This window comes from Crocuta crocuta, unplaced genomic scaffold (genome assembly GCF_008692635.1).
Source record: "Crocuta crocuta isolate KB4526 unplaced genomic scaffold, BGI_CrCroc_1.0 scaffold38, whole genome shotgun sequence".
Lineage (NCBI taxonomy): Eukaryota > Metazoa > Chordata > Mammalia > Carnivora > Hyaenidae > Crocuta > Crocuta crocuta.
This window is the reverse complement of record NW_027532605.1, coordinates 5,985,176-6,004,604: the sequence shown is the minus strand read 5'-3', so window position 1 is coordinate 6,004,604 and position 19,429 is coordinate 5,985,176. Positions and strand designations below refer to the sequence as shown.

General features: G+C 33.6%; 1 long non-coding RNA gene across 1 annotated transcript; it reads right to left on the bottom strand.

Annotated features, from left to right (window-relative positions):
• Positions 1–3,421: 3,421 nt before the first annotated feature.
• LOC144244903 (uncharacterized) lies at positions 3,422–18,593 on the bottom strand. Its single transcript, XR_013339109.1, has 2 exons — positions 18,523–18,593; positions 3,422–3,696 (listed from the first exon to the last, which is right to left on the bottom strand). It is a non-coding gene; the product is annotated as an uncharacterized LOC144244903 (long non-coding RNA).
• Positions 18,594–19,429: the final 836 nt, after the last annotated feature.

The window sequence follows — 19,429 nt, the reverse complement described above, 5'->3', positions numbered from 1 at the left end:
TATAACATATCTTACAATTTTATCTTTAAGAAGTATCTTTGTCTAAGTAGGATAGAAAATATCTTATGCTAAGTTGCTAAGATATTAATAACTAAGTTGATTAATAACATTTAATATTTAACATATGGTGATCATTAATGCCTTGTTGCTTTCTACTTCACCGTAATATAAACAGAGATGTTTCTGAATAATCCATTTATCAGCTATTTATTGACCACCTATTACATGCCACTACTGGGACTATAGCAGTGAGCAAATCAAATGCTCTCTTGAAACTTATATTTTAGTGCATTTTTGATCAAAGGGGCCAGGGGAAATATTCAGGCATATGACATAGCTTTTGGCCATGTAATGGCACAAACTCTCTCAATTTTCCTGTTGACAAATGTTGACTGAATTAACCATGTAGTTTTGGTAGGACAAAGTCATAATTGCAAAGGGATTTATCAGAAGACTTGAAGAAAAGTTCTGACTTTGGGGAAAATGTTTGAGGGGCAAAAGGAAGCAGAAGAGTAATAGAAAAATGTCAGTGCAGGCAATAGCGTTCTCAAAATTTAATGAATAGAATAGGAAGAAGGAACAAGGAAAAGATAAATTTAAATTAAGTTTTGTTTCAAGCTAGAGAGGTATTCTAGTAAGTAAGCAGAATAAGGTTGACTAATTGGTACCTTAACATGTAATGAGCAATCATAAAACCACAACCTCTATATCCCCATGGAAACATAGTGATAAACAGGTGTTGTCCATTTTGCATGCACAGAAAAGCAAAGCCAATTAGAAGTACTGTACTTGTAAATTCAGTTCCATTAAAGCAAAACCAGGGGCGCCTGGGTGGCTCAGTCGGTTAAGCATCTGACTTCAGCTCAGGTCATGATCTCATGGTTCGTGGGTTTGAGCCCTACGTTGGGCTCTGTGCTGACAGCCAGCTCAGAGCCTGGAGCCCGTTTCAGATTCTGTATCTCCCTCTCTCACTGACCTTCCCCTGCTTGCTCGCTCATTCTCTCTCTCTCTGTCTCTCTGTCTCTCTCTCGGAAATAAATAAAACATTAAAAAATTAAACAAAAAAAAAGCAAAACCAATTCTGGAGACAGTATTTTCATGGCATGATTTTTTTTCCTGAGTTCTATTAGGATTGTGTCAGATCCATATATTAGTTATTCATTTGAAAGTTTAGAAAGTGGGGCACCTTTGAAAAACTCATCTGGACTGAGAAGAGTATTTATTTCCACTCTTCTGACAATAGTCATTTTTCCTCTTTTGACATTGAAGTCATTCAGAATCCAGGTGACATTCATTAAAACCATAGAGTAAACAATGAAAGTATGACAAAATTTGGTTTTCATCCTCTCACAAAAAGTTAAGTAATGAAATGCATAAGTGACAAGATCAATCTAGATTTTTCATCTTTACCTTAAAGTCAGGGAGTGTACCTTTCCTTTCATAAAAGTGGATCACAACTGATATGCATTTGATTTAGTGTAACATTTCAGGCTTCATTATTTACATGTCACTAAGCATGGAAATAATCTTCAGTGAGTATTAACATTCTTTTATGGCACATGGGTTAGGGGGCTGTTTTCCATATTGAAACATTTCTCCTGATGCTTGTTCTATTCATGTTTTGTGGACAGCATTTACCACTCATAATCAATAAGGACCCAAGTTCATTTTCCAGTCCACTCCACAGTCTCTCTTCCTCTTAAGAAGTACTCAATATCATGAAGCTGGGGTAAATATTTTTCATTTATGATGTTGTATATTACTATGTATGATTTTTACACAAATAATTCATCCAATTTTTTTAAAGATTTTTTTAAAAGTAATCTCCCTACCCAGCATGAAGCTTGAACTCACAACCCCAAGATCAAGAGTCTCATGCTTTTCTGACTGGGCCAGGCAGGCACCACAGCCCCGCTGCCCCCAAGTGTTTAAAAAAAAAAAAAACATAAATAGTATATTACTCTACTTCTTTTGCAACTACCGTTTTTTTCACACATAATTACATTTCTGAAATATATATGTATTTACATTTATAGATCTACTTCTTTCACTTTTACAATGGTTTAGTATTCTACTTATTTTTTAAAAAGGCAGTCTTTTTTTCATTTCTATACTTAGGGGCAGTTAGTTTGATTAGCTTGCTTTCACTTGTTTTTGCTTCAGTGAACATTCTTACACATGGCACCTTGTAGGGATCTAAGTGTATGTTCTGGATAGATATGTGAAAGTGGAATTGCTGCATTGTAAAATAAGCAGGTTTTCAGTTATGCAGAGTTTTGCTATATTGATCTCACAGCACTATATAAGACTACTTATTTCTCCACCTGCTTGCCAAAAAGTGTTGTCAGAATTTTAAATTTCTGATATACTGATATTTAAGAAATGCCATCTTACTGTTGATTTTGTTTTTACTTCTTAGATTTCTTGTAAGGAAATGTTTATATTTATTGGTTTATTCATCTGAGAAATGCCTATTCATATCCTTTGACTCTTTAAATACTAGGCTTTCTGTTCTGTTTTATTTTTATTTAAATAAGAAATATTTCATAAATATAGTTTGGGAAATATTTTTACTGGTTATATGAGTTAGAGGTGCCTTCTCCAAACATGTATGTTGTGTTTCTGGTTTGCTTAGAGCGGGTGGTTTTTGTTTGTGTTTGTGTTTTTGTCACATAAGGATTAATATTGAGGCAGGTAAATATNGGGTCAGAGAGAGAGGGAGTCGCAGACTGAAACAGGCTCCAGGCTCTGAGCTGGCAGTCAGCACAGAGCCCGACGCGGGGCTCGAACCCACGAACCGCGAGATCATGACCTAAGTGAAAGTCGGACGCTTAACCGACTAAGCCACCCAGGCGCCCCAAGTGTCTTAATATATTCTTAAGAGTATTTAAGGTTATAATTACAAGAAATTTCACCTATAAATCTCATCTATAAAGATGAGTAAATCTACAAGAATTGAAGTGCTCTGCCTAACAGCCATAGCTAGTTAATGATTAAGGACAGAATGACACCTCAGGTACCATGACCCATGATCAGTCTTGTGCTGACTAAATTGAAAACAATATATTTTTTCCCTGATAATAGTTTCCATTTTCTGACTCAAAAACAAACTTACAATAGTCATAGAAATTTTAAAAATTATTAAAAATTAAAAAAAATAAATGTCGGTTAAGTTTCAAAATAAATCATACAGTATAGAAAAGTGGGAGTAGAAGTAGAAAATAAATATCTTTCTCTCTCCACCTGATTCCACTTCCAGAGGTGGCCACTATTAATTGTTTCTTTGTCATTCTAAAAATTATATATGTATATAACTTTTTTATCAAAATTGAGGTACAGTTCTCCAACTTTTTAAAAAAATTTTAAACATATATCTTAGAGTTAATTTCATATGAGCACATAATTGAAGATATAAGGCATCTTTCATACCATGGCTTTTTATTGACACTTCGAGATTTACAGGCAAGTTTAGAATGTCCTTAATTAGTTTTGCCTCATATTTCCCCATAATTAATTTAGGTTATGCATTTCTTCTTGGACTATTACATAAGTGAGGCTGTTTTTTTCTCATTTCATTCCATCGGGGGCAAGTGATTTGGTTTGTCTCATTACTGATGATGGATGTTCACGTTGATCATTTAGTCAAGGTATTATCTGCTGACTTCTCCAATTGTAAGCTATCCCATTTTTCTGCTCCTGCACACAGAGATGATTTTAATGGTAGGTGTTCTCAGCTAAGATACAAAATCAAAAATAATTACTTTGTCAAATCCATTCTTTCAGGTAGCAAGAATGGAATAGATCTCAGAATGTATTATTTTCACAGTAGTACTGGCTTCTCCGGCCTCTCATTTGATTCCAGCACCCGTTTCTGGAGGAACACACAGATTTGTGGGGTATGCCCAGTTGCACATGGAGTGTGAGGAAGTGTCTGGTATGTTAAATAATTCATATAAGTATGAAATTTGTTATTATGTAGGTCTGTATGTAATGTGAAGTATAATAATAATATTTTCATTGGCAACTAGATTAACTCTAAAAACCAGAACTGCTGACAATTAATTTACTTTTAAACATTTAGTGAGATTGTCATATTTTCAAAAAATCCTATTAAAATTTCAGTCCCGCAAATTGTTATTTTACATTTTGATATTTATGAAAATTTTTCACTTTGTACATTTATTTTAATAAATAATATTCAATGCTCTAGAAGAAAAATCTTTTTGAAAATATAAAGTTTTAAATGTTTAGATTTAAGTTACATTTGACAAAATATTTGAAATTGAATATACTTAAAGTAGAGCAAAACTGCCAATATGTTGATTAGAACATAATTATTAATTTTGGTGAAATGAAGGCAAGAAAGATCAGTGGTATTGAATAAATATATAAATACTTATGGATGTGTATTAGTTTGTTATTCATCCAAAGCATCACTGGCCAACTAACCGAATACCCAAATATGCACAGTACAAATTCAGTTGATATGCCATGGTATTTTGCCAACTTTCAGCCCTATAAAAATTACAGCTTTATAACATATCTTACAATTTTATCTTTAAGAAGTATCTTTGTCTAAGTAGGATAGAAAATATCTTATGCTAAGTTGCTAAGATATTAATAACTAAGTTGATTAATAACATTTAATATTTAACATATGGTGATCATTAATGCCTTGTTGCTTTCTACTTCACCGTAATATAAACAGAGATGTTTCTGAATAATCCATTTATCAGCTATTTATTGACCACCTATTACATGCCACTACTGGGACTATAGCAGTGAGCAAATCAAATGCTCTCTTGAAACTTATATTTTAGTGCATTTTTGATCAAAGGGGCCAGGGGAAATATTCAGGCATATGACATAGCTTTTGGCCATGTAATGGCACAAACTCTCTCAATTTTCCTGTTGACAAATGTTGACTGAATTAACCATGTAGTTTTGGTAGGACAAAGTCATAATTGCAAAGGGATTTATCAGAAGACTTGAAGAAAAGTTCTGACTTTGGGGAAAATGTTTGAGGGGCAAAAGGAAGCAGAAGAGTAATAGAAAAATGTCAGTGCAGGCAATAGCGTTCTCAAAATTTAATGAATAGAATAGGAAGAAGGAACAAGGAAAAGATAAATTTAAATTAAGTTTTGTTTCAAGCTAGAGAGGTATTCTAGTAAGTAAGCAGAATAAGGTTGACTAATTGGTACCTTAACATGTAATGAGCAATCATAAAACCACAACCTCTATATCCCCATGGAAACATAGTGATAAACAGGTGTTGTCCATTTTGCATGCACAGAAAAGCAAAGCCAATTAGAAGTACTGTACTTGTAAATTCAGTTCCATTAAAGCAAAACCAGGGGCGCCTGGGTGGCTCAGTCGGTTAAGCATCTGACTTCAGCTCAGGTCATGATCTCATGGTTCGTGGGTTTGAGCCCTACGTTGGGCTCTGTGCTGACAGCCAGCTCAGAGCCTGGAGCCCGTTTCAGATTCTGTATCTCCCTCTCTCACTGACCTTCCCCTGCTCGCTCGCTCATTCTCTCTCTCTCTGTCTCTCTGTCTCTCTCTCGGAAATAAATAAAACATTAAAAAATTAAACAAAAAAAAAGCAAAACCAATTCTGGAGACAGTATTTTCATGGCATGATTTTTTTTCCTGAGTTCTATTAGGATTGTGTCAGATCCATATATTAGTTATTCATTTGAAAGTTTAGAAAGTGGGGCACCTTTGAAAAACTCATCTGGACTGAGAAGAGTATTTATTTCCACTCTTCTGACAATAGTCATTTTTCCTCTTTTGACATTGAAGTCATTCAGAATCCAGGTGACATTCATTAAAACCATAGAGTAAACAATGAAAGTATGACAAAATTTGGTTTTCATCCTCTCACAAAAAGTTAAGTAATGAAATGCATAAGTGACAAGATCAATCTAGATTTTTCATCTTTACCTTAAAGTCAGGGAGTGTACCTTTCCTTTCATAAAAGTGGATCACAACTGATATGCATTTGATTTAGTGTAACATTTCAGGCTTCATTATTTACATGTCACTAAGCATGGAAATAATCTTCAGTGAGTATTAACATTCTTTTATGGCACATGGGTTAGGGGGCTGTTTTCCATATTGAAACATTTCTCCTGATGCTTGTTCTATTCATGTTTTGTGGACAGCATTTACCACTCATAATCAATAAGGACCCAAGTTCATTTTCCAGTCCACTCCACAGTCTCTCTTCCTCTTAAGAAGTACTCAATATCATGAAGCTGGGGTAAATATTTTTCATTTATGATGTTGTATATTACTATGTATGATTTTTACACAAATAATTCATCCAATTTTTTTAAAGATTTTTTTAAAAGTAATCTCCCTACCCAGCATGAAGCTTGAACTCACAACCCCAAGATCAAGAGTCTCATGCTTTTCTGACTGGGCCAGGCAGGCACCACAGCCCCGCTGCCCCCAAGTGTTTAAAAAAAAAAAAAACATAAATAGTATATTACTCTACTTCTTTTGCAACTACCGTTTTTTTCACACATAATTACATTTCTGAAATATATATGTATTTACATTTATAGATCTACTTCTTTCACTTTTACAATGGTTTAGTATTCTACTTATTTTTTAAAAAGGCAGTCTTTTTTTCATTTCTATACTTAGGGGCAGTTAGTTTGATTAGCTTGCTTTCACTTGTTTTTGCTTCAGTGAACATTCTTACACATGGCACCTTGTAGGGATCTAAGTGTATGTTCTGGATAGATATGTGAAAGTGGAATTGCTGCATTGTAAAATAAGCAGGTTTTCAGTTATGCAGAGTTTTGCTATATTGATCTCACAGCACTATATAAGACTACTTATTTCTCCACCTGCTTGCCAAAATGTGTTGTCAGAATTTTAAATTTCTGATATACTGATATTTAAGAAATGCCATCTTACTGTTGATTTTGTTTTTACTTCTTAGATTTCTTGTAAGGAAATGTTTATATTTATTGGTTTATTCATCTGAGAAATGCCTATTCATATCCTTTGACTCTTTAAATACTAGGCTTTCTGTTCTGTTTTATTTTTATTTAAATAAGAAATATTTCATAAATATAGTTTGGGAAATATTTTTACTGGTTATATGAGTTAGAGGTGCCTTCTCCAAACATGTATGTTGTGTTTCTGGTTTGCTTAGAGCGGGTGGTTTTTGTTTGTGTTTGTGTTTTTGTCACATAAGGATTAATATTGAGGCAGGTAAATATATAAACCTTTTCCTTAATGGTTTGTGCTTTTAAAATAATATTTTTAAAAATTCTGCATATCATTACATGATGAATATATTATTCTACATTTTCTTCTAAAATTTTACTTTTAAATCTTTAGCCTGAAATCTTTATTTTCATCTTCTGTTCCAAACATTTCAAAGTTCTTTCAGCTATTTTTTTTTACCTTTTACATCTCCCATATGAAGTTTAATATTGGTGTGCCAATTTCTTTGAAAACAGTTACTGTTGACTGGTTGAATTAATAAATTCATTTGGGAAGAGTAAGCTTGAATGACTAAGAGGAGTTGGAATTTAGTGACCTGGGAGATGTACTGGGCTTCACTCAGAGACAAGCAGCTCATCAAGAAAGGCAGAAGTAAAGGCTGAGTTAAAGGCTGGGTTCATGGCAAGGCTACTGTTACAGTCATGCAGGGCACTGCACTAAGAAGGCTTCCGTGCTGAGTTTAATCCTCTGGTATCACTGTCTTTTTCTTTTTCTTTTCTTTTCTTTTTTTTTTCTATCACCATCTGAGCTTCCAATCAACTTATCCACAGTTTCCTTTTGCTACTAGGCTCCCCAAATTATGTAGCTGATGCTGGAGAGTACGTGGGTCCAGTGGCATAAATGGGCAGAGAGGATGGTAGGTATATTTGGAAGTTCTCCTCCATTGGTTTTTAGTTTTGCAATGAAATTGGAAGAAAAGGTTATTTTTCTCCCTGTGCTGCATTCTGGGCTATATCTCAAGGTCTCACATTCAATTCATTAATTCTTTCTGCATCTAATCTGTTGTTTGGCTGATTCAATAATTATTATTTTTAATTTAAATTTTTAATGTTTATTTATTTTTGAGAGAGAGAGAGAGAGAGAGACAGGGCGTGAGAGGAGGGGCAGAATTTGAACCAAGCTCCAGGCTCTGAGCTGTCAGCACAGGGCCCCATGAGAGGCTCAAACCAGCGAACTGCAAGATCATGACCTGAGCCAAAGTTAGATGCTTAACTGACTGAGCCAACCAGGCATCCTGATACAATAAATTTTTAATTTTAGTGCTTGTATTTTAATTTTAATTTTATTTTTATTTCAACTCTGCCTTTTTCATGATTTGGTGTTTTTTGTTTTATGCTTTTTGTTTTTTGTTTTTTATTTAATGATTTTATACATACTTTCTGGCCTTTTTTTCCTTTCATATTTTTATTTTTTTGACATCTTGGGGACTCTAGTCATCCTGTTGGCTATGTGGTTGCTGGTGGTTATTTCCGATACAAATAACTTTCAAAATGTTTTCGGCTTCACAGTGAGATTATCTGTGAGAATCCTGTCTTGGGTTATATATCTTTTCAGAGAGTTTGCACATTTTCATTTGCCAGGTACTCCAGATGACAGCTATTATCCCATCTGGAAACTTTTCGTCACCCTTTCTACAGCCATTTTATTTCATAAAATTGTCATAATGCATTGACTTTATTAGAACAATATAATTGACTGCTGTTATTGGAAAACATGCATGAGTGAGCAAGTGGGAGAGGGCAGAGAGAGAGGGAGAGCATCCAAACAGAGCATCATGCAGGACTCCAGCCTACAAAACCGTGAGATCATCACCTGACCCCTACTCAGACGCTTAACCAACTGAGCAACCCAGGTGCCCCCAATAATATGTGAATTTTAATACAAATGGAAGTTCTGCAAAACAATTTCAGTAACTGCTACACTTTCTGATATAATGTTTTATTTTCTTGATTTCTTCTATATTTCCCAATAATCAATTAAAAGTCAAAAAGAGGAGTACATTTTAGTTTTAAAGATATTTATATTTAGCAAAAACTTCCACATATGGGATAAAATTTTCACCAACTAAAACATATTATTTCAGTGTTTTACACACACAAAGCTCTTATTATTTAAAACTGAGCTCTATCTAAACATAAAGCTTTGTGAACAAACCATTAAAGCTTTATGTAATTGTAAAATATTCTAGGTCATAGAAAAATGGAATGTTTCTTATGTCATTTTACATATTTATCATAACCATGATATTATAACACATTAGGAAACTCTAGAATAATTCACTTAGCACTATTAATTTTCTAAATACATTAATTAGAAATATAATTTCCCATAGCATGAAATAACACCAGAATCAGAAAGGGATTAGAAATATAAGTTTTGTTCACAATTAGGACACCAAATAAGCAACTACACATACACGTTAAAAAAGAAAACCCAGCAGCACCTGGATGGCTCAGGTTGGTTATGTGTCTCCCCCTCTCTTTGTGCCGCCCCACACTCTCACTCTTGCTCTCTTGCTCGCTCTCTCAAAAAATAGACATTAAAAAATAATAAAATACAAATATAAATGATAAATTACAATGAAAATATTGAATTACTCAATGCCAAGGACAGAACAAAGTAGCATGACTATGAAGTCCTCCACATCCCAAACACACACAATATCCCAATTTAATTTTTGCAAGTTTGTAATATATCTACACATTCACCATTTCACTGATATTCGCTTTTCCACATATTCAATAAGAATGATGAATAATGCTATTTAACATCTTGGTAATGATTCACCACTCAGTGGAAGACATTCATTCAGTGCAAGAGATTAATATTGTAAATGATTGTGGTTTGCTTGACTCTTTTTTAATTAACAGACTCTGCTTTTTAGGACAGTTTAGATTTACATTAATAAATGAGAAGATAGTACAGAGTTCCATACACCCTGCACAAGCAGTTTCATATTACCCCATTATTATTAACTTCATTCATTAGTGTGGCACATTTGTTACAATTGATGAATTAATATTGATATATTATTATTAACTAAAGTCTGTAGGTTACATTGAGGCTCACAACTGTATTGTACAGTTCTATGAGTTTTAATACATGCATGGTGTCATGTGTTCACCTTTATAGTATCATACAGAATCTTTAGAATAGTTTCACTGCCCTAAGAATCCTCTGTGCTTCGTGTATTCATCCTTCTCTTCTGATAACCACTAAGTATCTTAATTTCTCTATAGCTTTGTCTTTTCCAGAATGTCATATAACTAGAATTATACACTACATAGTCTTTTTAGACTAGCTTCACTTTCTTGAAAATCTGCATTTAACTTGCTTCATGCCTTCTTGTGGCATGATAGCTCATTTCTTTTTATGGCTAAATAATACTCTGTTGTGTGGGTGTACCACAATTGTTTCTCCACTCACCTACTGAAAGAAATTTTGGTTGCTTCCAGTTTGTGGTGATTATAAATAAGGCTGCTATAAATATTTGTGTGTAGGTTTTTGTATGGCCATACATTTTTAGTTTATATCAGTAAATACTAAGGAGCACAATTGCTGGACCAAATGATAAGACCATTTTTAGCTTTGTAAGAAACTGCCAGACTTTGCCAGCAGATGGCTGTAACATTTTGTATTCCCACCAGCAATGAATGAGCATTCCTGTTGCTCTACATACTTACCAGCATTTGTTATAAACTGTGTTTTTATTTAATTTTAGCCATTCTAACAGGTGTGTAGTGATATATTGTTGCTTTAACTTGCAATTATATATGACATTGCATTTGAAGAGTTCTTTGTATATTTTGGGTACTATCCTTTTTAAGCCATGCTTTGCAAATATTTTCTCCCAATCCATGGCTTATTTTTTCATTCTCTAATTGATCGACTGGTTTATATTTTCACTCAACGATTTGTTATTCAGATATATTCTTAGAACATTTAAAACAAATAGAAAAGAGTATGTAGTTTAATATTCAATAACACTTTTCTTCTACTTGTATAGCAAATCTAAAAAATAGTCTGAATAAATCTCAGTTGTCACTGGATGTCACTGTTGCTTTACAAAATATGACTTTTTTTTCATAAAGACTATCTAGAACAGTTTCTAAATAAGCACTTTATTAAAGAAGAAAATTCACATCATTAAGTAACTGTCAATTAGATTTAGGTCCAAGCTGCATAGGATATCAATAATTAGGAAAGCATTTATTTTTTAACTTACAAGATATGTTTCTCCCTAAACTTACAGACATGTTGCAAATAGCACAAAGAATTCATTAGGAACTAAGAAAATTTTATGAACAGTAATTTTTTTGGAAAGTAGAGGATTAAAATTTAGTCTACATATGGTACATGGCTAATATGTAGCACATTAAGAAATTTCTAAGTATTTTATTACTTAAAAACATTTGAAATCATATATGCATATACACACATATACATATATGCTCAAGCACTAAAACCTAAATGCTTAATATGGAATAAATTCATCCTATAGACACTTTTCCACTACAATTTGATATATATACTGAAAATTTTACATTTAATTTTTTTCCCTTAAGGGAAAAATGTTTGAAATAAAGCAATGTATCACAACCCCCGTATAACCACCAGATATCATAACAGCCAGCTAAACCTGCCTATACAGATCAGTTTCTCTTGCAAAAGTGCCTTATGCTGAAATAGTTTTTACATATGACCTTCCATCCTTTGAGCATGTCCCACCCCATTGTCAGGCTAAACTATTCCACTGTAAGCATTCTTTCCTCAAGGACTCCTATACCTGGTTAGAATCTCATTACATTATCTTAGATCTTCCCTACAGGGCTATAAACATTCTGAAGATGGTAGAGTATCCGCTTTATTGATTGCTAATGTCCAGTAGCACATATAAAATTATTCATAACAATGTGTTTAATTGTGAAACTCTGCTGAGGCAAAGAGTAATTATGTAAAATATTTAATACTCAAAGTCATTTATAATCATAAGGAATGTTACTAAAAACTTATTTTCAGAGATAGGGATATAGTTCTAAATCTAAAATAAATATAATTGGTAAATGATTTACTTAATTATTCCCTGGACCAAAGGATATAACTAATTATTCTGTTACATACCTATCCCTAAGTCTGAAATGGATGGCACTTACAGTGTGTTACATTAGTCACAGAACACAATATTTCTAGTCTTGTTAATTGTTTATGCAAGTTATTTTCCTAGGTATCTAACTGGAGTCACATAGTAACCATGAATCCCTCATGTTCTCTGTGCTAGTTTTTCTCAGCTTCATAGATTCTGTAGGCACAGAAGCAGAAACAGTTTGCAGTGGAGACTACACGACTCTCAGAACACAATGCTGAGGTTGCACAGAACTTTGCAAGGGATACAAAATTGTTTTAGGTATTTGCATTTCATATCAGAATTGGAACACAGCTTTAGAGGTCTATATTGAATGGAAATGGAGCAAGACAAAACGGAGGAGACAAAAATACTCTGGGATTTACAGCACAGAATTAGGACATAGGGTTTCTGAACACCTAAACTGGGCATAATGAAAATAACACAGAATCAAAATAAAGCAAACAGACAAACTCATTCTCCAAAATAAAACAACCAAGATTCAATACATTCTCTTAATGTGCCATTCCTATGTATGATCATTCCTGTGTATAATCACATTTTCCTATGTACTATCCTTTCTAATTAAAAAAAAATACTTTATACAACTGCTATGAGCCTGATTTGTTGAGTGCATTAGAAAGGACACATAGATACAAGACACATTATCTTATCTGTACAAAGCAATATCCATCAGTAGCATTCATTAGTGGTCCTTGGAAGATGATTTTTAACAAAAGTCTTCAAAAATACAGACCGACAAAAATAATACTCTTAAGTCTCAGGAAAACATATATGAAATAATATACTTATGCAGAATGAATCAGAAATCTTATGACCCATGATGTTTTGATGAGAGAGTTGTTTGCTAAAAATTACTTGAAGCTCACAGCACATGATCAACTTTATGTGAAAGAGTTGTATGAAAAATGTGGGTTCACTTAAACAATAATACTTTGGAAGGAACAAAAAGGAAAATAAAAATGCTGTGAATTACAGTGTTGTTAATTAAGTAATATACATTCAAAAAGTTATAAAGTTTCTCTTGATTTTGTAGTAAAACCTACACATAGAAATCCCTCTTTTCTACACACCAATAAAATGTGTGGGTTTTTTAAAAGACAGGTTGTGTTTGATAGGGATATAGGGTGACTCATGCAACCATCTGCCATGATATTCTATTGATTTCTAAAGCAATGCATATAGGAACCTTATTTGCCATGGTAAAATGTGAATGTGAATATTTCAATGATGTTACTAAGAGAAATGGTAATGAGAGTTTTTGTTCTGCAACTATCCGTAATTAGTTTATTATCAATGGAAAGAATATTTGCATCAGTATAAATTATCTGATAGTCATGCAGAATACAACAATAGGATCAAATCTGAATTATCATAGTAGACAAAGAAGTTGACTTTATATCTGAGAAACAAAGTAATATATAAATATAGGTAATGAAGAAAGACAATTGGCAACTGAAACTACTTACCATAGTAAGTAGGCATGAATCGAAGATTTACTGTTACTGGTACAAGGAGAGCATTTTTAAAAGTTGTTTATTTGAGAGAAAGAACATGCAAATGTGCAAGCAGGGGGAGGGGCAGAGAGAGGAAGAGAGAGAATCCCAAGCAAGCTCTGGGCTGACAGCACAGAGCCCAGTGCAGGGCTTGATCCTACGAACCATGAGATCATGACCTGAACCAAAATCAAGAGTCTGCCACTTAACCAACTGAACCACCCAGGCATCCCCTAAGGAAAGCATTTATAAAAATAATATAGTTTGTAGGGGAGGTTGCTACTCCCCACCCCCCCACCATTATGGTAACCATATAATTTATTTTCCAAATTGGAAGTTCTCTAACAGTGAAGGGACTTAAATCTGAAGGCATTCCAGAAGAATGGCTATATTTTTACCTGAATTTACAGCAAACTTGGATACGTGTTCAGTCTACTTAAGATCCATTCTCTACTTCTCTTAAGATAATAACATTTTAAAACTAAACTTATAGCCTCCCATAAAGGTTATTTTTTTCTAACCCTCCTTGAAGCCACATGTGGGAACACCACTGGTGGTGAACCATCTTCTATCATTTAAACAAGGGCAACAGCTAAGAATGGCAGAGATTGGAAGGAGCCTCATATTATGACATAATATCATGCCTAGTATTTTTAATTTTTATGGAACAGAGATATTAGAACATATTAATTTGCATAGCAGAATTTGTATTGCAAGGAATTTATAGTAAAAAATGTATATTTCATAATGCTGGAAATACTTATTTAATATACATTTCTTCAGATAAACGACTGAATTCTTTAGGTAACAACTCAGGGCTACATAATTACAAAGTATATGCCTGGGAATCCAGGCAATTACTAATATCTTAAGGAGTATACTAGTTTTATGAAAATTATGATGACCAAAGAATAACTAAATTTCTCTACCAAATATTCATCTATCAATCTATTTATCATCACCTATCTATATTCATGTAAGGCTAAAATGTTGTTTATAGAAAAATTGCATAATCACCCAACATTGACTAAATTATGCAAAATTAATGATTCAACGTGTATATCTATGTAGCTCATATATGCAAGTCTGCTTTAATTAATTCTTGACTATGCATTAAAAAGTAGAAAATCAGTGAAAAACTAAAGCATTAAAATATGTCTTGAAATGAAATTTATGTTTTTCTTGGTAGATTTATTTTCTCATGTTTTGATAAGGCTAATGCTAACTTATCTGCTAATTAAACTACTTTTGCTACAGAGGCCACTATGTTCCAGAAGCTAGTCATCATTTGCCTCTTTATTCTCAAAATCAGCCATCACACCTTATATTTTATGGTACCTTATAATTTATAAAATGTTTTATATCCATACATGATCCTGATAGTTTCATTATAAGTGATATATATGAATATTTATGCATGCAGTTTGAGTGAGAGGAATAAAATTACCTTCAATGCATGCAGAATTTCTTTTAAATTTAGTTCTACCAAAGAGCCAAAGAACCACTTTGATTGGTTTGACAAGCAAGTTTCAAGCTTTGACATGCACTTTATATATTTCTGCATAGAAATGACCTAAACACAGTGGTTTAAAATGGTATAAAAGGCCAGAGAGCAAATATCTTACACTGTATGGACCACATAAGGTTGCTTTTGCATGTTGTTATTATTGTTGTTTATCTCTTAAAAATATAAAAATGACTGATTCTTAGGTTGAAGTCCCATACATAAAGAAGTCAAAAGCTGGATTTGGCCTGTGGTGGTGGTTTTCCAAACTTTGCTTAACACAATCATTTTATTTACCCTAATTCTGTGGATCAGAAATTTGGGCTGTGTTTTGCTAAGTGGTCTTCTGGTCTCACTGGGATCATGGCTTTGGTCAACAAAGAGCTTAGCTGGAGCTGTATGGTCTAAGACAGCCCGATTCATGTCTTAGTTTGCTGCTGATTGCATGCTGTGTTGTGGTCTCTCTCATCCTTCAGCATCAGGCTGGCCCCAGCTTCTTCAAATAATTAACTGAGGATTCTAAGATGATACTGGAAACGGCAAGTTAGAAAGCCAGCCCTGATTCAAAGGAATGGTAAATAAACATCACCAACAATGGGAGAGTATAAAACCACATTAAAGGTGCGTGTATACACTGAGAAAGGTAATTATGGCAGCTATCTTTACAAGAAATATATCACATTATTTTAAGATCTAGAAACTTGATGTTTTTATGTCTAATGATAAGATTTGCTGTAAAGAAGTCATATGGCAAACTAACCTAGTATATCAATATATTAATTTGCAAAGAGATTTGACTGCCAAGAAGCCCAGAATGCTTGTACCAATCAAAAATATATTTTTTCTCTATAAACAACATGGAATGCCAATTTTTTCCTAAAGTTTGCTTCATAAGGAGGAAACTGGAGTGTGTTTGGCATGGGAAACATGAGATATTGTTAGAAGTAAATTTTTTAATGCTTATTATCACTGGGACAGATGCTCTGACCTGGGATTCTCAATATAGATGCCAGCTTCCCTAGCCTGTGTTATTGCCCACTGATAGCTAAGTGAGTTCTAAACACAAAAGACTTGTCTCCTTTATCAGTCAAGACACGCTGTAAAGATACAACAATCAAAACCTCATGATATGTGCATATGACAAAAAAAAAAAAAAAAACACCCAACTAACAATGTAACAAAACAGTTCAGAAAAAAAAAGTGTTCCATGAACACAGGGGAACTTGGTGTATGGTTGTCATGGTTTAACAAATTTTGGGGAAAAGGACAGATTATTTAGGTGGTGAGAATGAGAAACTGGCTTAAATATGTAGAAAAATAAAGCTTACCTGGAACTCAGATCTATATATAAATGAGTACTAGGTGGATCAAAGACCTCAGTGTGAAACGTAAAGTATAGTACTTATTCTAAAAATAAGAGAGACTATTTTTGTTACTATGATGTGATGAAGTATTGCCAAAGTCCCCAGTGAATGAAATGTATTTATTCGCATTTCTGTTCAGTGAAGGAAACAATACAGAATGCAAGAAGGTGAATTACAGGCTGGGAGAAGATGACTAATACTGAGAGATTAGAACCTAAGATAAACAGTAAACTCTGCCCATTAACAAGAAAAAGACCAGAAATTAGGTGAAAAAAATTCAAAGGAGATAAGTACTTATTAGAGGAATTAATGTGCTGGCTAAAGTGTTTATGAGGAGGTGTTCAACTTTACCAATAAGTAAATACAAATATTTAAAACATCAGTGTCACAGGGTAAATGTCCTGGTTTGCCTAGCATAATCTCTTTATGATTTATTTCTCTTTGCAGTTATCATTATCTCTTCTTAACTATTAAAATGCTCTGGTTTGCATAGATAAGATTATGTATTTTCTTACTAGCTATCATGTTATATGCATCAGACTGCACCAAGTTGTTGAAAAGACTAGAAAATTAAGAGCAGATTTATCTTGGCGAGGGGAGTGTCGGCTGGAAGAGCTACTATGGAAAGCTAACTACCAATCCTTACTGGAATTATAACTGTGTGTTTCCTCTGACACTGCAATCCCACGACTGATGCCCAAATGACACTCACTATTCATTACTGCAGGACTCTGTTAGTAGGAAATTGAGGGCACTTATGTATCCATGAACAGAAAAACTAAAAATGATTTGAAATGGAATAATGTGTAGAATTTAGCACTTGGAACTAGATAAACATCAAGCAAAAATATTCGACTATAATGTTGGATGAAAAGGTTGGAAAAATTATATTCATAGGTAAATATCATTTAAAAATAGGGTACATACATATTAAAGACATATACCAAGCACAGTAGAAGCAATGGGAATAGGCAATGGGAACAAAAACCCATGGTGAAGAAAAACATGCAATGTAAATTGAGAAAGAGACCTTGTATAGATGATAATATTGTGGCATGAGATGAGGATACAGTTAACTCACTTCTGTCCCTTATATGATCATAATTTATGCACACAAAGTGCATATATATATATATGCCATTCATATATGTGAGTGTGTGCATGTTTATACTGTACAATATTATACTATGTATAATGGTATATTTATTTATCTCTTGCATAATGTAGCAATTGGCTTTTAGTTTTCATTTTCTTCATTCTATATCTTTGAAAAATAAGACTATATAAACAGCCATCTATTTATTTATTTTCCTTCAATTATTGGAAGTTTTTCTGTAGTCTATTTTTCCTTGCTTTGTTGGATGCAAGGAAGAGGCAAATAAAATTACTTTAAATATTTGTTTGAAACAATTCCAGATTTAAAGGACAAATATTAGTATGGATATATACAGTGAAATCAATGAATTACAGTGGAGCAATGATGATTAGTTACAAGAATAAACCACTTTTCAATTTATCTTTAGACAACCTAAAACAATGACTGACACCCCCAGCAATCACCCATATAGACTGATTGTCCAAATTTCAATTGGCTTGGTGATGTTTGTATTTGTGGAAACAAAGAACTTAAATAAAGAGAAGCAAAACTATACAAGTCAAAAATAAAGATAACTTACTGACACTCAAAAATTTATTTAACTCAAAAATCTGACAAAATATATAGAATATCTTAGATTTTTCTTATGTAATATAATAAAAGATATATACTTATATAAATAAAATATATTCATTAAAAGATGTCTCTCCTAATTTTTCTAACATTTACTGATGGTCAAGTACTGGCCTCTCAATTGCTTTTATATTTCATTACCCACATTTTATCCTCCTAACAGTTCCATGAGTTAATGTTTAGTATGGGTTCAACTGAAGTTAATGGTGATCCTACTTTCTAATTTAAGCAAAGAGGGATTTAATACAGGTATTGGTACTTACAAAACTCTGGAAAAGGCTGAAAGATCAGTCATTAACCTGGACTCCTAAGAATCACTTCCAGCAAAATACCATAAGACCAGCCCACTGAAGATTCCATCTGTTACAAACACAATCTGAGAAATCTGGTCACTGATTCTAGAATCACCCTACTTTTGTCAGTCCTGGAGTGAGGTAACAACCAGAAGAATTGATGATTCTAGAATCCCACTGCTTTGGCTGGAGACTAGGAATCAGAAAACTGCTGTCCAATGATTGTCTTCTACTTGATCTACCTAAGGAAAAGAGGAACTTGAGGCTTAAGCCTCTCTTCTCTAATGATTTACTTCTGGAATCTAAGTCTCATGCAGATGGATCTCTTTAAAAATTTAAATCACATCCAGAGCCATAGTTGCAAGGAATCTGGGAAATGTAACTTTTTTAGTTTCCTGCCTAGAGAGACAGGACATTGATGGGTTGGAATGCATGTTGAGTAAGTCAAAGCAAGAATTAGACAGGGAGGAGTTAAGGCAGTTGTCAAGGCTACATATTTAATTAATGCTTTGCAATTTAAACACCGGTTCTAATTATAGATATTTTCACAAAGAATTATTTACTTTTCCTTCCTTCCTCTCTTTCTTCCTTCCTTTCTTTTTCTCTTCCTCCCCCCCTCCCTCCCTTCCTCCCTCCCTCCCTTCTTCCTTCCTTCCAGAGCGCAAGCAGGGGAGAAGGGCAGAGGGAGAGTGAGAGAGAACTCCAACCATGCTCCATACTAAGCACAGAACCTGACTCAGGGCTGGATCCCACAAACCATGAGATCATGACCTGAGCCAAAATCAAGAGTTGAATACTTAACCGACTGAGCCACCCAGGCACCCCAAGAATTATTTTCAATTGGAGAAAACCTCAATGCAAACTGCCAGTTTTTTAA